Genomic DNA, 24841 nt, shown 5'->3' with positions numbered 1-24841 from the left:
GGAAGGAGGGAAGAGGAGGTAAGTGGAAACAAGCAAACATGGGCTTAGATACATAGTAGTATAATGAGCAACTGGAATAAAAGCAGGTACAGGAATGGAGCTGATCTCTACAGAATGGCCTTGATTCTCACCACTCCCTCTGCTGCAGCCTGATGAATTATAGCCTCCTTCACTAAGTGTGAATTTGGAGTAGCAACCAGGTTGAAAGCATGGGCCATGCCAAGAGATTTCCTCCACTCATGTCTCACCTGACTGCCAAAGTAGATGAGATGATGGAGACCCATTGCCAGATTTATGGGTACCTGTTCGTTCTTTCTAGATTATCATCTGCACCTGGCTATAGTATGATCTATGGGAAGCTTTAAATTTCAGCTCAATCACCAACCATCTCAATGTCCTCAGGCAAGTCAGCAAGTTACAGCTTCAGCCCTTGCAATATAAGAAGACGACTTACAAGATAATTATTAGGATTATTGAAACGAGGTACATGAAGTAATTGAGTATGTAGGGTAGGGAAGGCAGTAAAAAATGCTTATCGATGTCAGCAATGTTCTTATTATTCATGAGCATGATTCAGAAATCAAGCACATGTAAATGTAATGTTGTTAAACCTATATAAATTGATTAAAACCTGAACCACAATGCTTTTTGCAATGATCATAAGGCATTTTCGTTTGGGTTCACTAACCTGTTCTAACCAAGGCCCAAACATTCACAAGGATCGTTTTGAAGATCAGGTATGTTTTAAATAAATTCAAATTATTATTATTATTATTACAGCTGTAAGTTTCGTGCTTGATCCAAATAGAAAAAAAAGTTGCACATTATTCTGTTAGCAGGTTTCCGTTTCCTTTATTTTTTTTGCAATTTATTTGTGTTATTTATGTAATTTATGTAAATGTACTAATGTTTTTCTTTATTTTACATATTTTATAATACCTGCTTTCAGCTGCCTTGAATGATGAAACATTTAGGTACTTTTGGATCAATAAGTCCTATGTGGCATGCCTTTTTAGTGAAAATGCTAGGTCAACTAGTCACCCATGGCTGTGCTTCTACCATCTCGCAACCCAGATTGAAGCCCAGATTTTGAGTATGCATTAGAGATGGAGCAGTGAGCTGCTTTGCCCTTAAATACCTAAGCATATCTTATCTTCAAACGAGATACTATGGGTGGAAATGCATGAATATATCCCCATCATTTCTTTCCCATAGCAGCAATGGGAGACCCAGTCTGTTTTGAGACTATGGCAAAGGAGGAAGGTCCAACTTTCATGGCTATTCCCAGCAGAGATTTCCCTCAGTAAAAACTTATAGGCCATTTCACAAGAAACTGGAAAATACCACAAGTGTTTTGTATAGTATTTTACATGAAGCATGGGTTTTCCAAAACCTCCTTTTTTTCACCCGCACTATAAATTTTTTAGGTGTCACTTAATACACCTAACTGAACAAACAGTGGTATGATGCTGCTTTAAAGGTAAAGGTTAAAAAAGGTAAAGGACCCCTGGACAGTTAAGTCCAGTCAAAGGTGATTATGGGGGTTGTGGCACTCATCTCGCTTTCAGGCTGAGGGAGCCGGTGTTTGTCCACAGACAGCTTTCCAGGTCATGTAACCAGCATGACTAAACCACTTCTGGCGCAACATAACACTATGAAGGAAGCCAGAGCACACGGAAATGCCATTTACCTTCCCGCCACAGCGGTACCTATTTATCTACTTGCACTGGTGTGCTTTTGAACTGCTAGGTTGGCAGAGCTGGGACAGAGCAACAGGAGCTCACTCTGTCACGGGGATTTGAACCGCTGACCTTCCGATCGGCAAGCCCAAGAGGCTCAGTGGTTTAGACCACAGCGCCACCTGCGTCCCTCCTTTAAAGGTATAGTGCAGATGGCTACTAGGTCAAGGTGTGTATGACAGGCCACAACCATCGCTCTACTGCTCCCTGCCTCCTATGCATCTGCTGCCTGAAGCAGACACCCCAGTCTGCCTAATGGTTTAGCCAGACCTGCAGAGTTTACTTTAGGCACAACATGTTGTTAGGTCACAAAGTAGTTTTATCTGGTAAACAGATTCTTCTGCTCTGTCTGGTTAGTCCTGGACAGAAGGGCAGGAAAAAGACACGGGAGACATCTTTTGAGGTAGTCTTGCTCTAGTCTACTTAACATTTTGTTGGTATCCATCTGTCTCGAGAGACAATTGAAGAGTGTGCTGTCGGAGAAAAAGTCAAACCTTTGGAGAGGCATGTTTGGAGAGGCATCTGTGGGACAGATGAAGGAGTCCAGTTTTGCTGTTACTGATGCACCATGGTGTTTCCTCTCTCTGCGCACTCCTCCCTGCACTCATTTTTCCTCTGGTCACTGCTGTTGATGCTCAACCTGACCGTCTGTCTCCAGGCACTGTGGTCGCCTGCAAAGGAATCCCCACATGGCGGGATTAATGTTGCCAGCCTTCATGTCACATTTGCAAACATCTTTTTAGTGCAGAGTGGGTCTGCCAACGGGCCTGGTGCCTGAAGCCAGCTCCCCATAAAGACTAGGACTAGCCGTCTGAGAAACAGTTTCTATCCAAATGCGATTTTGGTTTTAAACGCAGTGTAAGGTAGTCTCTTTGGGAGTATATTGTATTTAATTATGCGGTATCAGAGTTTTTAGAGGGCTAACCAGGCTGGGATACTAGGCTTGTTGGTTTTTGAATGTCTGATGCAATTTTTCAATTTCGTTGTTCTGTATGGGACAATGACAATAAAGATTATTGTATCGTATCGTATCGTATAAAGCACATCCTTGGGGATCCTGCCATCTTCCATTCTGTGTGCATGACTGAGCCAGTGGAGACGTCACTGAGACAGGAGTGCAAACATACTGGGAATGTGGGTTTGGGAAGAGCACATCATTGTGTGAGACTGTCCTGCCATGTGATGCCCAAAATCTTCCTGATACAGCACATATGGAAATCATTAAGACATTGATCCTGGTGAGTGTAAACTGCCCATGACTCACTTTCGTAACGCAGAGTGCTCAACACGCAGGTCTGGTAGACCTTCATCTTGGTATTTGTTGTTAGCATCACATTCTCCCATTCCATTTTGGAGAGGCAAGCCATTACCAATACGCTTGTCCAGCTCAGCACCGATGGAGAAGTTGCTGGTTATGGTGGAGCCCAGGTAGACAAAACCGTCTACCACCAGTGCTGATGTGCGGAGTGCTGATAGTGTCCTGACCTAGGATGTTTGTCTTTGTCAGGCTGATGGTGAAGCCGAACTCCATGGAGGCTTGGGCAAAACAGTTGATGTGTCTGTAGAGCTTCCCTGGAGTGCACTGTCAAGGCTGTGTCATCTGCAAACAACATCTCCCAGATGAGAACCCACTGCATTTTTGTCTTGGCATGGAGACATGCCAGATTGAACAGGTCCCTGTTGTTCCTTGAATGAAAGTGCACCCCACCCTCAGTCGAGCTGAAGGCATATAAGAGCAACAGGGAGAAGAATAGGCCGAAGAGAGTTGGGGCCTACTTTTTGCTTTGTAATGTACTTGTTTTGAGTATGCAGTGCTGTTCTCTATTAACAGATAAAAGCCAATAGGTATATGCTTCTCATCTTCAGTGGGTGGAAAGACAGAATCTGGGCTTTGTGAGGGTGGATCTGAGGCATGGGAAACCACTTGCAGTACCAAGAAAAGTTTCTATGAAATGGCCTGGAGCTCAGATGAATTAAAAGCAGTTATTAGCATCCACACCCTGCACTCTATTGAGACTGATCAAACCAGAGCACCAAAGAAGAAAAATGTGAAAATAGCTTGTTCGCAAAGCGACTGATGAGAAGATTAAAGTGGTTATTTGAGCACTTTGAGACAGGCACCCCTGCAGGAACTAACCTAATGAAAAGAGGCACCAGATATCAGACATACGACAGATAACAGAAACTCACTGTAATCTGTAATCTACAGTAATAAATGATCTGCAGCTACATCAAGATGGGTGAATGTGGTGGTTTTGGTTCAGTTCTCCACATCAATTTGTGATTTTATTTTTTTTAAGTCCAGCGATTTTCTCTTAATATGCCCTCTTTTTTTGTATGCATTATGAACCCCTAATGTACACACAGTATTTTTCATTAATATATGCAGCTATATGTACGCATCACCACAGTGTGTTCTCTTTTGTACACATTGCCTGGCTGAAGAACTGCATTGCAAAATTCAGAGAATGCGAATTTTAAAAGGTGGTGTTTCGATTCACCTGTTGAATTAGGTAAGTTTGCCTTTAAATGTGAACTGAATAGAATTTCTCCTCCATCCAAACATCTACATCACGAAGCTGAATTCAGCGTAATACAGACCATTGCTCAGCAACAAAAGTTACTGGGTGAATTTGTGTCAGTCAGTAACTCTCAGCTTGACCTACACACAACATTGTTGTGTGGACAGGCCAAGCTCTTGAGGTAAAATAAATGCCATAAGCAGTGCTATTTTTTTTTCTAGAAAAAGATGTGCCAGAGCTGACCATGAACTTCTCCCTTGTTCTCTTAGAATGGCAATTGCGCCCACCTGAGAGGTGCTGGAATTGAGCTCCGCTGAAAAAAAATAGCCTTGGTCATAAATTACTGTATTTCATCAAATAGCGGGCATGTCATTCAGTGTTCCCAAAACTACCACTCCAGATTTCTGGGAGTGATGCACAAAGGGATTGAGCATTAAAAGTGAACTGGTGAGACGGCAATATACCGTAGATATACCCGCAGTTTCATCTTCTCCAGCTGCTCCTTCGGTTTCAGTTGAAGAGTTAGGGAATTTCCCACAATCAGAGGAGAGGGCCCTGTCCTGGTGCAAACCTTCTTGAAGAAGAACAGGAAGAAGGCAGCAGCAGGTAGAAAGTAACTCCATTTCCCTCTTACATTTTGGCCTAGACTGCCTTCTGGCCGGGTTGCCATATGTGCCTTTAAATAAAGGAGAAGCCGATTGTGTGAAGTAACTCATCACTGCCCAGATGATTATATCCATACTTGACAGTTTTTCTAACATGGATGAAATAGCAAAATGGAAACCCCGCTTCGTACAAATGCCCATGTAGCTTTTGTCCTTGACAACAAGAATGACATAAGAGTGGAGATCCCTCAACTCCATAAGCTCAGAACCCCTTTGTTCTACTGGGCCATCCTCTTCTTTCGGCTACAAAGGCAGCAAAATTCCAGCTGTTCCCCCCCCCCCATCTGCAGCCTGTCCATTTATTTCCCCTAACAAAATCACTCGTATTTCATATTTGACTGGCTCTCTTAAGGGGACTAGTGGATCCCTCGCCCTTGTGAAATGTCCACTTAATTAACTATAATTGTTCTCATAGATCAGTGCTTCCCTCCTTGAACCGATGCATTTCCCTCGCTTTTCATGGCTGAATTGGCCTGGCCACAGCAAGATCAGTTGAAAGAACATAAATTATACTTGCAAACTAAATGCTGCAATATTTTTTCCGCCTTGTGAGTCACTTGGGCAAGATGAAACGTCTTGGCATCGCTTTGTCCAAACCACGCAGAGTTAGTCATCACAAAGTATGTCAAGTGAGCCACCTGGCAAACTGCAGGCCAGCACACATTATGGACCTAAAAAATGGAACACAGGAAAAGAGGCTCCAAAATATTGCCTGTGTGTGTGTGTGTGTGTGTGTGTGTGTGTGTGTGTGATCCAAAATACTGTGAGCTACAAACACCACACCACACTGATACTTATCAAAATGAAGGTGCAATGGCCTTTAAAAGCATCTATTCCCCCCCCCCATGGCATCCCAATATTATTAATTTCACCATGGAATTTATTCCAGTTCAGCAGTAGCTCTTTAAACCTTACCAGGTGATCCCACCAGATGACCTTCTCTGCCAGCTGGTCCAATAGGACAAGGATCCCAATTGCAGGAGCTGTTGGTGAAATAACTATGCGGTTCATCCTGGGATAAGTCAGGTGTGTATTTGGCTTAGGCAGAAGGAAGCTCAACCGAATCAGTTAAGGAAGGTTGAGTAGTAGTGGAGTGATTGCTCCCAAACACCTTTCATCCTGGCTGGCTGAAGGTGGCAGAGCTTCAGATACTGTGGTGGATACACTGTGCCATGTCTTCCTAGGCCCTGATTAAAGATTGCTCTGTTACTCACAGGTAAATGTGTACAGGACTGCAGCCTTATGGTGAAAACAAGGCAACTCAATTCAATTATCAGGTCACACTGCTAGATGTTGTTGCAGCCCTGTATAGGGAAGCTTTTTAAGGTTTAATGTTTTGTCATGTTTTTATATATGTGGAAGCCACCCAGAGTGGCTGGGGCAACCCAGTCAGATGCGCAGGGTACAAAGTTGTTGTTGTTGTTGTTGTTACCAAGTTCAAAGCTACAATTCTTGACTAGGGATGGAAGGATCGGTCAATTTCAGCTCTCAGTTTTTCATTTTTCCAATCTTAAATTCAGTTCTCTATGCATTTTGCAGCCGTTTGTGGGGGTTTTTTTGGGGGGAGGGGGAAGAATACTAATGAAACTTTGCCAATATTTTAGTGCAAATTTCTCCCAATAAACACATTTTAATATGCAGTTTTGACTAAGGGACGCATTTTTGCTAGCAATTTCCTTATATATGATCATTCCCCCCTGTGTTGTTTTTATTCACAATTCCCCCTAATATATGTATTTCTGTAAACAGAGCATGGCAAACTGGCTAGCAAAATTCAGATACATGGAAATTTGGGGAGATTGCTGTGTTTTGGTTCATATGCTGTTTCAGAAAGTGCAAATTTGATAGATTCAGCTTCAACCTGAACTGAATTCCACCCGCCACAGACCCCTAGTCTTGACTCCCAGGTTCTTCTACTGACTTGGCATGACCTTGAGAAAGGTCACCCATGAGCTTCATTTTTAAGCATCTCTGAACTGTTGTGATGTCACAAATATGTCACGAAGATTAATGAATGTTTCCAAAGCAATCTTTGACATTGTTGAACTAAAATTCAAGATATGGGAGTTCACGGGAGTTCAGATTTCCCTTGACCTCTTTCCAATTTTCTGGAGGCTGCACTTAGTTGAAAACTCAGAATCTGCCAGGTTGAGAGCACATTTATTTTTTACTGCAAACTTGCAAGTTCATCATCAGGTACAAAATGGACCCCTCAATTAAAGTCTGGCTAATGAAGTGTTGGGGATTCCAGGCCATGTAGAAATTCACTTGAGGATGACCCAAACAAGCAACTTTTACTAGTTTCTAGCTTCTTTCGCTGACTGGTCCATCATCAGTCAGATGATCCTAAATGCAGTGATTGATTTAAAATTAGCTCCCGTCCAATTGTTCCTGCCAACCAGGGCACTTATGCTCCCTTTTCCTTTTGAATTAAACAGCTATAAACCTATAAAATAAAATTTAAAAATGAGTTTTATTTATTAAAAATCAGCTCTAAAACCCTACTTTATTAATTTATACTGCAGCCTACTACACGTACAGCTGATCTCGCTATAACATATCTGTTTTTAAAAGCTATTAAGGGTTTTTTAAATAAACATTTCCGGACATCATAAGCAATGAAGTGAAATGCAGGTGTAAAGTATTTCAGGCTAAGAGTAAGTCCCATTGAACTATGTAGGGCATACTTCTGATAGGATTGTGTTGCATATTTTGAAAGACCATACCTCAAATACGAGAGGTTGTCACATCAGTTTAAAGAAAACAGTTAAATAATTAAATTAAATAAGTGTCTGAACAAGGGCCCAGCCACCCATTTGAAATGAGCAACTATATAACAGTTTGCATTTAAATGAAGCTGTGCTACTATGCAAACATTAATGAAATGGTATTCAGTGATCTACAAAGGCACCAGATATATTTTGTGGGGCAATCATTTAGGGTGAAATTTCTGCTCCATAGAAACAAGTCTCATATTTTTTCTCAAATCACCTATCACTGGATCAAATAGGCCTTTAGCACCTTAAAATACAAACAAAAGTCACGTGGCAGAGGTTTTCATGGACTGGTCAAGAGCTCACTTTGTCAGACACATTCAGTGTTATCTTCAATAAGTATATATAAGCACACACACACACAAACACACACCGTTGTGGTGCACACAGACTATAAAATATGAAGGGCAGCAGTAGCCCTGAGTCATTTTCCTGGAGTTCCCAAATGTACGCAGGATAAGAACAGGATGACATGTACGCAACAGCAGTCATTGTGACAAGACTGTCTTTCCAGCTGCACTAACTTAATTTAACACCTGCAGCGAGAAAGAAGACCAGAGTCCTGATTAAGTCTTAATTGAATAGAATCAAATTTGCCGAGAAATTCTAGTTCAGCAATTTCATGCTGCAGCCTCCTTTTGAAGCCTTTTTGTTGTTGTTGTTGAGTAACTTTGAAGCCGGCAGCAGAGTGAGAGACTGAAATATTCTCCCACCGGTTTCTAAATGAGGCCGTCCTTTATTTGTGGATAGAAACTGAACTGTTTCTACTAGGTAGAACCAAGTAGCCACAGGACATGGTTAACAGGTGACAGAGCATGTCATTTGTGAATTAGCCTGATGGAGCCCTTCTTGCCTATGATCGAACCACAGCGATAAAAAGAGATGGAGGAATCGGTCAATTTTTGTTTATCTCTGTTTCCCATTTCTCTGTTGTTGTTTTATTGCCATATTTCTGTATCAGTTTGCTATTTCTTTTTTTTTTTTTAAGTCCTCAGGAAATTTCACCAGTATTTCAATCACCATTTATCATAATATAAACATTTTTGCATGTCATGTGGAATGCATTTTTGCATGTCACGTGGAATGCATTTTTGCATGTCATCTTAACAAATATATACATTTTAATGTACACTTACACCAAATATATGCATTTTTGTACATGTTTGGTTGGAGAACAGTATCACAAAACAAAACAAAACAAAACAAAACAAAACCCTATGGATGTTAAAGGAGAAGGCAGAAGTAATAATAATAATAATAATAATAATAATAATAATAATAATTTATTATTTGTACCCCGCCCATCTGACTGGGTTTCCCCAGCCACTCTGGGTGGCTTCCAACAAAGATGAAAGATACACTACTTTGAGAAACTAAAATCCAAGGTTCGAGACTGGTTACATTATTATCAGATAAATGAGACTTTTAAGCAGGACAGGAAACTAGGATTTCAGAAGGAGAGGTCAAAATTGGAAACAGAATTGTTAGAGACCAATACTAAGAATCTGTCTAAAATGTATAACTTGTTGCTGAAATGGAATACACAGGATGAAACGGTTAAATCAGCTATGATCAAATGGGCACAAGACTTAGGTCATGATATTATGTTTGCTGACTGGGAACAGTTATGGACCACAGGCCTTAAATTTACGGCATGTAGTGCCTTGAAAGAAAACATAATGAAAATGATCTATAGGTGGTACATGACCCCAGTCAAGCTTGCAAAGATATACCATTTGCCCAATAATAAATGCTGGAAATGTAACGAATGTGAAGGAACTTTCTACCACCTTTGGTGGACCTGCCCAAAGATTAAGGCCTACTGGGAAATGATCTATAATGAAATTAAGAAAATCCTTAAGTGGACATTTGCAAAGAAACCGGAGGCTTTTCTCTTGGGCATGGTCGGCCAATTGGTACCAAAGAAAGATAGGACATTTTTTTTGTATGCAACTACAGCAGCAAGAATCCTTTTGGCAAAGTATTGGAAGATGCAAGAATTACCTACTCTGGAAGAATGGCAGACGAAGGTGACTGAATTTATGGGACTGGCAGAGATGACCGGCAGAATCCGTGATCAGAGGAGAGAGACAGTGGAAGAGGACTGGAAAAAATTCAAAATATATCTTAAGAACTGCTGTAAAATTTCAGACTGATAAAATGTCAAGGGGTAAGAAACAGAGAATTACAGCTGTAAATGTTTAAGTTAAGAAAACCTGAGGGAAGTTAAATATAAAAATGGAATGAAGGATTGCTAAAAAATTGGAAACAAGGGTGCAGTGAAGGGGAGGTATGGGGAAGTCATGTGTTGTTTGTGTATGTCTTTTTGTGTGTTTTTGTTTATGAAAATTAATAAAAATTATTTTTTTTAAAAAAAAAGATGAAAGATACACTAAAATGTCACATATTAAAAACTTCCCTGAACAGGGCTGCCTTCAGATGTCTTCTAAATGTCAGATAGTTGTTTATTTCCTTGACATCTGATGGGAGGGCGTTCCAGAGGGCGGGTGCCACTACCAAGAAGGCCCTCTGCCTGGTTCCCTGTAACCTTACTTTCCTCAGTGAGGGAACCGCCAGAAGGCCCTCGGTGCTGGACCTCAGTGTCCAGGCTGAACGATGTGGGTGGAGACAAATTGTAGAATTGGAAGGGACCTTGAGGGTCATCTGGTCCAAACCCCTGCAATGCAGGAGTCTTTTGCCCAACACAAGATTTAGAGTCTCATGCTCTACTGATTATGCCATCCCAGATCTATCTGAAAATATGCCTACAGGCAAATCTAGTTAACTTTGACACTTTCATTGGGTGACTGGTGTGTATGGGTGTATAAAAGGCATGAAGTGAGGCAGGTGGCCAAAAGGGAGAGGGCCTTTTCACAGAATCATAGAAATGTAGACTTGGAAGGGACCACGAGGATCATCCTAGCAAGGCAGGAATATTTTGCCCAATGTGAGGCTCAAACTCACAACTCGGAGATTAAGTCTCACATGCTACTCGCTAAGCTATCCAGTGATGGCTCCCCCACTGTGGAACACCCTCTCCAGAGAAGCTCGCCTAACACCTACATTGTGGTCTTCTCTGCTTTGGGCGAATAACTTTTAAATCCCCCCCAGGCTTTTCAGATTTATAAATGTGTTTGAATGCTTTTTTAAGAATATGAGTGCTACTACAGTGGTACCTCAGGTTACATACGCTTCAGGTTACATACATTTCAGGTTAGAGACTCCGCTAACCCAGAAATAGTACCTCAGGTTAAGAACTTTGCTTCAGGATGAGAACACAAATCGCGCGGTGGCAGCGGGAGGCCCCATAAGCTAAAGTGGTGCTTCAGGTTAAGAACAGTTTCAGGTTAAGAACGGACCTCCGGAACGAATTAAGTACTTAACCTGAGGTACCACTGTACTTTCTTGGTTGCTGTATTTTTATACTGTACTTTATTATTTATTTTTAGTATTTTAACTGTAAACCACCCAGATAACTTTTTTTTGCTAATGCGTCAGCATAGTGCAAAGGAGATGGCCCCATCAGCAGAAGCAGTTTTGATTGCTTGATGAAAGAATCTCCTCTTTCCTTCCCCTGGGGAAGGCAAGCTTGCCTGACCCACACACACCAAAAAATTTTGCGGGGGGGGGGAGAGATGAGGGGGAAAGCCCAGTTCCACTAGTGGAAGTCCTTGCGTGGGTATCTGCTAGTGGGACCACTTTGTTGAATTGTAAGTAAATACATTGTTAAAGTTGATCTCTGGGAAGTAATAGGTTAAGTCAAATATATGTTCAATGTGCTGAACATATATTTTAGACATTTCTAAAATATTACTTGCATTATATGAAAACTGGTTCCCTTAAGGCTTTGCAAGAATCGCTATCTTCATCATGATAAACTGTTCTTAGCCTGTGTCTATTCATAACAAGTAGGTGTTGCAGGGAGATGTATCTTCGTGACAGTTTGATGTGGAACAGTATTGTTTCTTTGTGTAAGGCCTTTTAATGATAGACAAGAATAAAAAGGCCTAGCACTCCATCAAAACATTTATTTAAAGGTTGTAATGGAGCAATATATAAAAGTTATGACAATTTCAGTACTTTTTAAACTATGTAGCAATTATAAACTTATTTGCATGCTTGTTGCAACACGGTACTAGTCATATATCAGCACATACAGGTGTTAACCTGACAATGGCACCGTCATAGATTATAATCACACTGTTGATGCCTATTTTGAAATTCAAGGGGACTTGAGAGAACTATGTAGAGGTGAGGGGAATTGTCTGTGACATAAAATTACCAAAATGAAAATGCTTTCAGGTCAGTTTTATTTTATATTAGTGACTTACTCACTAAATGATAATCTGCATCACAACCCAGTCAGATGTGTAGCATATAAATAAATTATTATTATTATTATTAGCTTAGAATTTTCTAGGGCTCACATAAAATGGCCCATAAGAGAGCTCCATGTTATCAATATCTTATACCCCTTTTAAATGAGTTTGTGGGGGGTGGGTTTATTGGTTTATGAAGGTTTTTTGTGCATGTTTTGATATTGTATTTTTATTTTGTGAACTGCCCTGGGATCCATGGGATTGAAGGGCAATGTACAAATTTAATAAAATGTAATAAATAAATATTTGCGGGTAACTAAATTGTGCATACATGGGGAGGTGGCACATTTTGCGCAATATTCTTTAGAGGGTGTTTATCCCTCCAAAACTCACCTGGTAATTTTTGGCTCAATGAGATTTTGGCTGAATGAGATTGTAATCATGTAAACAGACCTAGCTGTGTAAAGTGCATATGCTACTCCAACTTAGGGTGCATGGACCATCAATCCGAAAACAGACCAGCAAGTTTTGTATATACACCAAATAATGTATTTTTGTCTGCATCCAGCCGAGATACTGAGGTCCAGCTCTGAGGGTCTTCTGGCAGTTCCCTCACTGCAAGAAGCGAGGTTACAGGAAACCAGGCAGAGGACCTTCTCTGTAGTGGCGCCCGTCCTGTGGAACACCCTCCCTTCAGATGTGAAGGAAATAAACAACTATCTGACTTTTAGAAGACATCTGAAGGCAGCCCTGTTTGGGGAAGTTTTTAATGTTTGATGTTTTATCGTGTTTTTAATATTTTGTTGGGAGCCGCTCAGAGTGACTGGGGCAAACCAGTCAGATGGGCGGCATATAAATAAAAAATATTATTATTATTATTAGTAGTAGTAGTAGTCGTAATAGTTAATGTGTATTGTGAATGGAAACAAAAGCATTGTGCACCATTGGTTGTGATACTTATTTTATGAAGATATTGCCTTACAACTGTCTTTCATTGCACAGGAATAGATCTGCATTAAAATTCATAGGCTACCTTGGTTTCTGCATTTACATGTTATTGGGGCAGGGATTAGAGTGTACATTCTGGTTTTGGCTTTGTGATCATATAAAGCTGCTGAAGTTAAAGGGCATGATCTATGTATGAAAATGAATGGGATCATGGCCCCAAACCATTTACTCTTCAGGGATCATATTAAAAGTTACTTCCTCCTAAAGAAATAGGAGCTCATGGGAAAATATTGGAGTGCAATCAAGACAGAACTGGCAAAGGCTTTGATAATATGAAGATATCACTCACTTACTGTTTTATTGCGCTAAGAAGGAATCAGTAACATCTTAATTGATGTAGCCTTGCAGAGTTGCAGCAGAGCTTCTGTATCCGTTGTTACAAATATGAGGTATTTGCAAAGCCTGCCACAATGCTTAAGTGAATTTATGTGCTTAGGTTTCCTTAATGCTAAATTGAGAAAAGAGTTGGGGGCGGAACTTTTCAAGCATTGTCCTGGATTAACAGATGTTAGGTAAGGAAATGTGATGGTTCATAAAGAATATGCAATCAGAACAGAGGCCTGCAATAAAACAATGTACAGGAACCATTGATATACAGTCATATCTCAGTTGTTGAATGTAATCTGTTCCAGAAGCAAATTTGGCTTCCGAAATGTTTGACAACCAAGGCGCAGCTTCTGATTGCTTGCAGGAGCTTCCTGCACTCAAGCAGAAGCCGCGTCGGACGTTCAGTTTCTGAAAAAAGTTCAAAAACCAGAGCATTTACTTCCAGGTTTTTGGGGTTCAGGAACCAAAATGCTCCAAAATGGAGGTGTTCGGGATCCGAGGATTGACTGTACTAGACATCGCAGAGGTATTACAACCCTTCCTGGCCACATCAGTCTATAAAGGGGTTCTCAGTGCATATAGATAATGGGCAGTATTTAAAAAATGTGCAGGAGGGATTTCTTCTGCTTGTACAATGGGTCTTTCCTCCCTTCTCCCCTTACACATGCCCCAAGACAGCTTCAGATCTGCTCCAAAAGGTCAGGGGAACCCTCAGAACAAATTTAAGAGGGTGTGGGGAGGAGGAGAGGGGGGAAATTTCCATTGAAGTCATTGTGCAAAGTGGTAATTAGCCATAGGTGGAAATAACAACAACAACAACAACAACAACAACAACAACCCTAACCAACAACCCCAAGTACAGTGGTACCTCAGGTTAAGTACTTAATTCGTTCTGGAGGTCCGTTCTTAACCTGAAACTGTTCTTAACCTGAAGCACCACTTTAGCTAATGGGGCCTCCTGTTGCTGCTGCGCGATTTCTGTTCTCATCCTGAGGTAAAGTTCTTAACCTGAGGTAATATTTCTGGGTTAGCGGAGTCTGTAACCTGAAGCGTATGTAACCTGAGGTACCACTGTATAAAGTGATATAAAGGACAGAAATAATTTCAAAACACCAAATTCAGATTCACAAAAACTGAACACTTTTAATGGGGGGGGGGGAGGATACAGATAATGCACGTACATCACACACTTTGGAATTACCAACACGTTCTTCAGAATTGCATTGTGTCATACTGCTACTTTTTAAAAAACAAAACACCTACCCTAAATTCATAGGATTTTGCATTGAAATGAACTGCAAAATTCTGTTATTCTAACTCAGCCCATTCTATTTCCCCAAATGTACAATTGCATCCTTGAGTTGTGCTCCTTGCATTGTCTTGAAAAGGCATGAATTTTTTTTAAAAAATGGCTTTTCATTATGAAAGCCTCGTTCTTCTCGTTAGTTGCACCCATGTGAATATATGGCTCCAGGCCTTCATTTCAGACTCTGTAGCTTAGACTGTGCTCACAGGAGTTTGATATCTGCAGGCAGTGACTTGCAAATGGGGGATTACACAGCTGCAGAGAACATTCAAGCCGCAATCTCAAAGACTCCAGAAGCAATGGCTGTGCATGGGAGCGCTAATGAGAGCTGTGCCAAAACCTGTCCTCCAATTTTTCAAAAGTTTTCTTCGCCCTGCGAAAGAGGCTTCCATTTGTTCCCTTATTCTTAGGAGGCCTTAGAATTTCATTAGCATTTTAATAGGGGCAGGGTTGATTTTATCTTATTGCTTCAAGGAGGCTGGGGGTGGCAGGCTTCTAACCCTCTTTCTGTTAAACATTTGTACAGCGCTCCGCAGCCTCCCCAGCTGCCCGACCTTCCTGATCTGAGGGGGGCGGGGAACCAATTGCAGGAGTTGCCAACACTGGGCTATAACTGAAGGGAGACTTGGAAAGCTGGCTACTAGGCATCTGAGATTGGTACACTGACAGATTTTACCTTGAGAAACCCCATAAAACTTTCTGTCCTTATTTTTTTAACGGTAAAAATACTTCACTTTTAAAAACATCAACAACCAGCTCTCAGGTGCATTGACATGCATACTCTCTGAATTCTCACTGGAAAATCCCAATAAAGGATGTAATGAGATTTTCAGTAAATGTCAGCACCCTGGGAGGCTGCAGAAGGTGCTTTGCAGAATGAAAGAAGTAGGAATTTTGGGGAGAGCTCCTGACTGGCTTCCCTTTTTCCTGCTTCGTATCGCTGCCTGTTTTATGCTAGAGAGGCATTTTAAAAATTGAATTAGCTGGCTTTTAGTCAGGCAGGAGAGTGAATTTTAATATCTGATAGAGTAAATTTCTAAGGCTTTACTGGGTATGGGGCAGTCTTTGGTCACACAACATAGGTTTGGCTTGTGGGATCTTGGGAGTGTCCTTTTGGCTTGGCATGAGGTTCTGGCAGTGCCGTGGTGTGCTTGTGAAGTTGGCATAGCCTTCCAGTCCTTGCTGTGGGGCTACAGGACGAGCCTGCAGACATGCCCAGGAGAGGGGAGGGAGACGATCTCTCCTGCCTTAGGGAACTTACCTGCCCAGACTATATTTTGTTTCGGTTATTCTAGTTGATTAAATTTTGAAGATCCTCCAAGCTGTTATGTTTTAAATAGATATAGCCCTCTTTTGTTTCACCAAGCGATGGTTTCTGGAGTCTTCTTTGAATCTCTGCTGGCAATAGATGTATGTGTTACACAATGCTTGCCCCAGGTGCTCAGATGATATCGGATCCATTCTCTCAGTAATCATCACCACAGCCCTGTAAACTGAAACAGGATCGTGACTCCTATAGCAAAGGGTTCATCTGTATGGGAAAGTGGAGAATTTGGAAGGAGTGATGTGGGATGAATCTGGCTGAGACTGTGCTCATGGAAGGTGTGTCTCTATTTACACTGTGGGCTACTGTGGGGAGTGAGCATCACCTCGCTTACCTTAAAAACCATCAAGGTTTTTCAATCATGCTTGGCAACTACTTGAAACACCTCACAAGGTTTTGCATGTACGTGCCAGATATGATCGCAAAACCCAGATGGGAGATCCCCTCCGATCTGCTTGCCACATCCCCGATACGTCTTCATGAACGGAGACTTTCCCTCAACCATCTAAGGGAGGAAACTGATGTACCTGCAGAGATCAATGTGTACATTTAGCACCTGAAAGGAAAACACTAGAGCCCTCAGCTGGCAGTCTGTGCATTAAATTGGCCATCCTCATCAAATGCCTTATATAGTCTGATCTATTTTTGAACCCCCCACCCCAAGTGCCCAACATATTTATCTCCTCCAACCTTTGTTTGATACATTATTATTAGATAAAGTATGACCATGGTTAGGGGGACGCGGGTGGCGCTGTGGGTTAAACCACAGAGCCTAGGTAGGACTTGCCGATCAGAAGTTCAGTGGTTCAAATCCCTGCAACGGGGTGAGCTCCCATTGCTCGGTCCCAGCTCCTGCCAACCTAGCAGTTCGAAAGCACGTCAAAGTGCAAGTAAGATAAATAAGTACCACCCCGGTGGGAAGGTAAACGGCATTTCCATGCGCTGCTCTGGTTCGCCAGAAGCGGCTTAGTCATGCTGGCCACATGACCCGGAAGCTGTACGCCGGCTCCCTCGGCCAATAAAGCGAGATGAGCACCACAACCCCAGAGTAGGCCACGAATGGACCTAATGGTCAGGGGTCCCTTTACCTTTAATGACCATGGTTATCTATGTTGGGGTAATTTCTAGAAAAGCCTACTGAAACGCATGGTGTGTAACCTTCAAGTTACTTCAGAAATTGCATTAGGTCCAGACAGAGCTGCTGCATAGCTGTCTAGGAAACAGCTGGATGAAACACTAGCTCTTAAAGTTTCAGTGGCTACCAGCCTGTCTCTGAGCACAATTAAAAGCGCTGCTTTTAGCCTTTAAACCCTACATAGCTGGCTGGGATCCAGTCTGCCTACAAACACTCATATCTGCTTGAGTGTTAAGAGGATCTCCTCTAGAAGCCCCTCAACCCTTTTAAGATGAGGAGTGTCATGAGATGATTTGGCCACTAGACTGGACATAGTTGTATCTTGGTGGAATCAGGAGCATCCCGACTGCTCTCTTCTTTTAGATAAACATCCTTGCTGAGCTTCTTGGCTGGGGTGTCCTATAAGCCATGGGTGGGCTGGACATAGTTTGTTGGTCCTCCTCTCCTCCCTGGTCCTGCCCAGATTCTTCACCACCTCCTCCTGTGCCCTACCACCTTTTTTCTGCAGAACAAGCACAATTCAGACCAAATTAAACACGCCTTCCATTATAATGCCCAGTTGAGGTTACTTTATCACGAACATTCTGCATCAGAATTAACGTGGGAACAACTGAAAAAATGTAGCCTCAATATGCATCCACCTGTGGAATGCCTTTTTTGGTCCTGTTTGCTGATATCCTGGAGTTGCCTGAGAATTAATCCCCTGTATGACTTTGTCAGAATGCTGGTATCTTCAAAAAATACCAGAAATACTACACATTTTCTAAATTATTATTTCTTTTCATGGGAAGATTTACAGCCTGCCTGTTGCTAACCGTCTGGTATGAATGTACACAGAAAGAATGCCCCAAACTGTATCAACTTGTACGATACCGCAATACAGTATGTTCAAAGACTTAATCCTTTATCTGTTTAAAAAAACACACACACAAGAGAGAAGAGAGGAGAGACTGTAAGCGGGTGCATGGATGGCAAAAGGTGTATTTGAAAATTCAATTCTTCTTCTTAATTGAGGTTAAATTAAAAATTAATTGAGGTTAAATTAAAAATTAAAAACCTAATTTCCAACCAACGAAGACATGGGAAAACCAAAGCACACAGGAACTAAGGGGGGGGGGAATCCCACTGGTTTCACTGGAGGGAGCCAGACCTGAGCACTGAACAAGAGACTACAGTAAGCCCGCAACTTGCGCTCATTTAACTTGTGTGCGTTCAGCTTCACGCATGTGGCAAAAAATTAAAGAGGGTGGAAAGTATTCCAGGGGAAATGATATTGGCAAGCCCACCTGCCAATGATTTTTTTTACTATATGTGATTTGGTTTTAGGTTTGATTCCCAGAACATAACCCCTGCATAAGTTGTGGGCCTACTATTCTGGATCACAGCTCAAGCCAACAAATTAGATGATTAAGAGCATTGTAAATCTCACGCTTGTAAAGACCAGGATCCACAGAAGCTGCAATCCACTCACCTGGGAGTAAGTTCCATTGCATGCAATAGAGCTTACTTTTGAGTAGACATGGTTAGGATTGCACCATTTGTCCAGTCTACCCATGGTCAGTTAAATGCCTCTGGAAGCACACAGACAGGCTAGGAAGATGACAGACATATCTTAGGTTCCATTTAGGTATCTAATAGATGCTAACAAGGCTGTAGTGCTGCTGTTCAAGATTCCACCCAATTCCTTCACCAGTCATTTTCTGCCCCCCCCCCAAGGCATTCAGTATTCCGTGACAACTGAGCATGCTCAGACCTCATTGTGTTGTTTTTCATTGTAGGTTGGTTGTTTTTTCCATAAAGGTTTTGGGTACTTTTGCAAACCTCAGGGTCTGCTGATATCTCCCTTTTGAGAGCTGATGGTGACCCTTTTGGCTACATAAGCAATAGCACTCAAAGGATTAGAAAGAGACCTCTCTGCAACGAATCAGATAGAAAGTCATTCCTTCACTGATTCAGAACTTGAATCAGATTTAGGCAACGCCAGTCTCTACCTTCATGTCCTTTTATGGATTAAGCAAATGGAATCCATTTTTTTTTAAAAAAAGAAGCAGCAATCTGCAGGCTTTACATATAATTCCTGAAGCTTCTAAATTCCTAGAGCTACAAAGAAACAATGGTGTATAATAATTAGTCTTTCATTTGGTTTAGCTGAGATCCACAATTTTGTTGGCTCAGTTCAACAACCTGTTAAACCGGTGTTCTATTAAACTGTTTGAGAACTGAGATCAAAGGGTTTAAAATCACATTAAATCCAAGCACTCCAGCTCTCAATCAATACAATGCAAATAGTAAATCTAGAAGCATATGGGTCCTAACTAATTATAGAAGTACACACTTACCTGGGAGTAAAGGTTATTGAACTCAACAAAGTTTACTTCTGTACACAGGCTTGCACTGTAACTAATGGATTACATGTTTTTAAATACTCTTCCTTCTGCAACGTTATAATCACCCTGGAGAAAAATGCCTTTGCAAACAACTAAAAATAAGTAGGAAAATAAGCTTTTATTATTATTCCAAAAGAAAATGTGGTTTGAAGGTATGCCGTTGATGCTGTCTGTTCAGATGCCTTGGTTAAACTGCTATGATCTGGAAAGATACGAAGCAATTAAGTTACTGCAAAAATATATGAATGGGCTCTTCCAGATTCCAAAGGGAGGGAATGAAATTCTAAAGAGTCTTGTAAGAAGGAAAAGCACAATGTGCTGTAGATAATAGGCAAAAGTTGCTGTTTAGTGGAAGCCTATTATTGGGTTCCATGATCACTGCAGATGGTGATAGCAGTCTTCTTGGGAGAAAAGCAATGGCAAACCTAGACACCATCTTAAAAAGCAGAGACATTACCTTGCCAACAAAGGTCCGTGTTGTTAAAGCTATGGTTTTCCCAGTAGTGATGTATGGAAGTGAGAGCTGGACCATAAAGAAGGCTGATCGCCGAAGAATAGTTGCTTTTGAATTATGGTGCTGGAGGAGACTCTTGAGAGTCCCATGAACTGCAAGAACAAACCTATCCATTCTGAAGGAAATCAGCCCTGAGTGTTCACTGGAAGGACAGATCCTGAAGCCGAGGCTCCAATACTTTGGCCACCTCATGAGAAGAGAAGACTCCCTGGAAAAGACCCTGATGTTGGGAAAGATGGAGGGCACAAGGAGAAGGGGACGACAGAGGACGAGACGGTTGGACAGTGTTCTCGAAGCTACCAGCATGAGTTTGACCAAACTGCGGGAGGCAGTGGAAGGCAGGAGTGCCTGGCGTGCTCTGGTCCATGGGGCCACGAAGAGTCGGACATGACTAAACGACTAAACAACAACAAAATTCCCCAGTGAAGGGTTGGAGATGTCACTCCCTACAGCACCATTTTCTTCCTCCTGTATTACATGTGCCTCTTTGTTCAGACCCTAACTAGATTTATATGGTCAATAGTATATTTAGATTTGTAACATGTTTGGTGCATTTCCCAGTGCTGTTGAACAAAACAACAATCTCTAGTAACAGGATTCAGAGACACTTTTCACTCTGCTACATATATCTTTCACCATTCCTCAAGATCAGTCTTTCAGCTTCCTGCATTGTATCTTTCCACATTTGAACTGAGAATGTATTAGTGGTCTTTTGCCACTGACTCTGCTGTTGTTTAAACTGGGGGATTGCAGAGAAATTTGCTTAGGAAATCCACCGCATTGGGTAACCCAAACATCCTGCATATTAAAGAGAAATCCGTTCTCAGCTACGTGGAGGCCAAACTCTTCCCTCCGATACAAAACAAAGACATCTTGCATTGATGAATTGCATTTACAAGTGTAAGACGTCCCTTCAGCAAAAATGCAACTGCTATATAGCTGATGTTTGAGGAATTGTTTGAGGAACTTAAACAGTAACTCAAATCCAATAATTGTGCATGGAACAGTTGTCAGTTCTAGGAAACTGAAAAAAAAAATTATAATAGTTTAAACTAAGTAATGCATCAGCATGCCAGCTTTCAAGCAGATTTCTTATCCAAAATGAAGAGACATCACATTACTCCTGCTTTAATGGTTGGGTTTTTACTCAGTTTATAAAATAAATGCATTCATCTATCTTTGTCCTAAAGTTCTATATGTTTATGTAGAACTTTGTCAAAGTTCAGTGACTTTCCATGTCTGTAAGTCCCTAGGATTTTAGTGAGACTTCCTTTGATATAGTGTGTTTAGGACTGGAGTGTTAACTGTACTGTTCTACTGCTTCCAGTATAAATATTATTATAGGCAGTCAGTTACAGTTTGTAGTCTACTAAGTATGATATGAAAATAATGGCTTGAAATATCCATTATTTGGAATGCACTTTTACATAGAACAATATATTCAGTTACAGTGTCATAGGAAATAAGATTTGCCTTTTAAAATGTTTCCTTTTGAAAATAATCAAGCAGTCTTAGAATGTGATCTGTACCCCAATCCTAGGTACAGTCACTTAGAAGTAAAGCATATTGGCTATTTCCTTTCCAAAAAACATTTTTGGATCAGGGCACTGGACATTAATTACTGGATACTGCCTTACTCTAAAGCAGTCCTGTCACAATTCAAGTACATGAATTGTGGCTTGCGAGTATGGCTATTAAACTCGTATTATTATTTTTTAAAAAATCAAGCTTATTCCTTATTCCATTCAATAAATATGTCCACAGCAGCATTGCTTCAATAAGGAGGGAGCAGAAAATGAGGCTTGACAAAAGATGTAATAAAAAATACAGAAGGTGTACTATTTACCAGAGCTCTAAAGTTCCAATCCTATGTAAATCTACTCAGAAGTAAGTCTCAGTTAGTTCCATCACACTAACTCTGTCCCAAGTAAGTTTCTATAGGAGTGGCAACTTACAATAATAATATAGAAAAAAAAACACTTATGTGCATTAAAGTTATAATCCTATTCACATTTCCTTGGGACTGAACACCATTTAACTCAACAGGAGTAAATAGATGTCATATCTAGTTGCATATTGCTTAATGAAAGTCATTAAAAACCATGCCTGTATTATATGCTCTCCTCTTCCTTAACACTTGCTTATTTTTAAGATGGCCCTCTTAAACAAACTTGCACTCATGAAACAATGGAATTGGACACACGTTTTAAAAATCTATCCAGGCTAAATTAATTGTACAGAAGTAGCCTTCTCTGAAAATAGTTCCCTGTTTGCCTCGGATTTCTTTAGGTGACTTCTGTTCCACACATGCTTGTCGAAACACAGCCTGGATCATTGCCTTTGGCTCAACAAATGTTCTCAGGGCACATCTCGTCTTCTAAAAGAACAGCTTCATGCATTTGCTTTCATGATGGCACACATTGATGGCTTAAAAACCCCACAACTGAGTGCATTTGGAATGTCTGTTTAGCATGGTAAAGAACTATCTGCGTGCTATCGATGGGGCTTACTCCTAGAGAAAAGCACGTATAGGATTGCAGCCTAAAGGCTTTCCATGGGTCGGTGTGGGCTTCGTGTTGCCTGGCCTTGAACATCACCCTCCTTCCATGAAAGGCAGACGGGCGTCCGCTGGCAATAGGAAGCTTCCTCTGTCCGTGCAGAAATGCGCATTCCTGCCTCTCCCCCATCCCCAGATATGTGGAACGTCCTCGTGGGGACGCGCTCGCTTCCTTTCTGGCGAGAATTAAAGGGCAGAAAAGAGAAGGCAAGGACCCAACGAGCGAAAGGGATATCCTGCAAGAGACGAGCTGTCCCCTTGGGCGCTGCCTCCCCTCGGGGTTCCTGTTTGCCTGCGCCAGCGGCCTGCTCGGCAGAGCCTGGACGTGCCGCAGCTCCGCTCCGAGGTGCGGCGCGGGCGAGGCACACAATCGGAGGATATGCGGGCAGGAAGCGCCGCGGATCCCCGGGAGGCGCGCTCCTCTCGCCCCCGACGTGAAATGGGCACCTTTGGCCCAGCGCAGAAGAGGCAGGCGGGCGGGCAGGCAGGGCTCCGCGCGGATTTCCGACGGCTGCTTCCCTTTCGATCCGCTGCCAGGCCCGCAGGAGCCAACCCCCCCCCCTCAAACTCCCCGGAGATTTGGGGAACGAGCCAGAGCAATGGGGCGCGGGGTTAGTTACCTTATTATTACATAGAAGGGCTGTCGTCGTTCCCCACCCAGCCCCACTTGGAAACTGCAGTTGCGCCAGTTCGGTCGTAGAGCGTGAGACACTTAAGCGTGGGTTCGAGTCCCGCGCTGGGCAAAAGAGGCCTGCCTTGCAGAGGGTTGGTCTAGATGACCCTTGAGCCCCCTTCCAACTTTACAATTCTAGGATTCCTGGCGCGCAGGGCACCCCCCCCCCCGCTGCCCGTCCTTGACCCAGAGTCCCATTATAGAAGGATTCCAATTCCTGATCGTGCAAAAGCAGAGGTGCGCGCGCGCGCACACATTTTATTGTGTGTGCGTATATATGTATATATAATATGTAATATACAGTACACATGTTTACGCACACTGTGTGTGTGTGTGTGTGTGTGTGTGTGTGTGTGTGTGTTTAGTTGCAGGCAAATCAGATCCCTATGGCTAAAGCTGCTATTTTATGCCCAGTTCTTTGGGAGGATTAGATAGGATTTGTTTCTTCTTTCTTTTTTTAAAAAAGTTTCTTAACCGCCCTACATCGAAAAGATTCCAAGGCGGTCTACAAAACTGCGATCCCTTCAAACCAAGAAGCGATGTCAAACTGCAGCAAAACATTTGCTTCCCAGTAAACATGCATCAAATGAACAGGGCTTTGGAGTTCCTCCCCCCTCCCCACGCACCCCCCATCCACATTTGCGTGTTTACTCGGAAGTAAGGGCTGCCTTGAGGTGAGTGGGACTCCCTCCCAAACAAGCTGGCACGTGGCTGCGTTCAGTGGAGTTTTATTCCTTCCTCCCCAAAACGGTACATAGGATCTCATCTTAGTTTTCTCATCTGCACCGCAGCTTTCCTTGCCCCCGAGCCTATGCATGTATGGCAGGGAAGAAAACGGAGTGGGGGGGAGCCTTCTTAGTCCCAAATTTTCTGTGGACAACCGCGGGGGGGGGGCTGGGGAAATGTATCACAAACTCCCTCTATGCCACATCATTGGCCTCTCACCACTGTGCCCCACAACCCTCTTTTGCTGGATCAAAAGCAAACCGAAAGCATTCCAAACTTACTTGGGCTGGATTATCCTCGCTAGTGGTGCACTGAGTTTTAGGAACGCCAAAGGATGGGTGCTGCTGCTTGAAGACCCCACCCCACCCCCCACATTAAAAATCAGAGGATCATTGTGGGTTGCCTCCTCTCTCATTCTCTCTGTCTCTGCACCAGGAGTTCAAGTTGCGTGAGAAGCGTGGAAGCGTGTGGGGACTTGCTTGCCGCGCGCTTTTTCCCAGGAGGAAGAGGCTGTGCATATATTGCATTGTTTTCTGCACTTCTCTCCCCCCCCCTCCTTTCAGTTTGCAAGGAACCGGGGCGGGGGAGAGACGAGAGGCAATTTCTTTAAGGTGGGGGAGTGGCGGCATTCTTTTTGATGTATAGGATTATTTCGGTGCGAAGTTATGATTCCCCGGCCTCTGCAAGGAGCATGCAGATATTCTTAGTCGCACAGCGCACCCTCGTGGACAGCCGGCCCTTCCTTCGCCATTATTTCTTCCGGCAGCCAGCAATATATTATTTCTCAGCCAAGTATCGACAGCTTCAAGAACACAGATGACCTTAGAACCCTCCTCCTTAACCTGCATATTTAGTCAAATTCTCC

General features: G+C 42.4%; 1 long non-coding RNA gene across 1 annotated transcript; it reads right to left on the bottom strand.

Annotated features, from left to right (window-relative positions):
• Nucleotides 1-1759: 1759 nt before the first annotated feature.
• Nucleotides 1760-24500, bottom strand: LOC309335492. The gene is made up of 3 exons (XR_014153540.1): nucleotides 24258-24500; nucleotides 5842-5909; nucleotides 1760-5638 (listed from the first exon to the last, which is right to left on the bottom strand). It is a non-coding gene; the product is annotated as an uncharacterized lncRNA (long non-coding RNA).
• Nucleotides 24501-24841: the final 341 nt, after the last annotated feature.

This window comes from Podarcis erhardii (assembly GCF_964252035.2).
Source record: "Podarcis erhardii genome assembly, chromosome: 1".
Classification (NCBI taxonomy): domain Eukaryota; kingdom Metazoa; phylum Chordata; class Lepidosauria; order Squamata; family Lacertidae; genus Podarcis; species Podarcis erhardii.
Note: the sequence above shows the minus strand (reverse complement) of the source record. Positions and strands in the feature narration are given on the sequence as shown.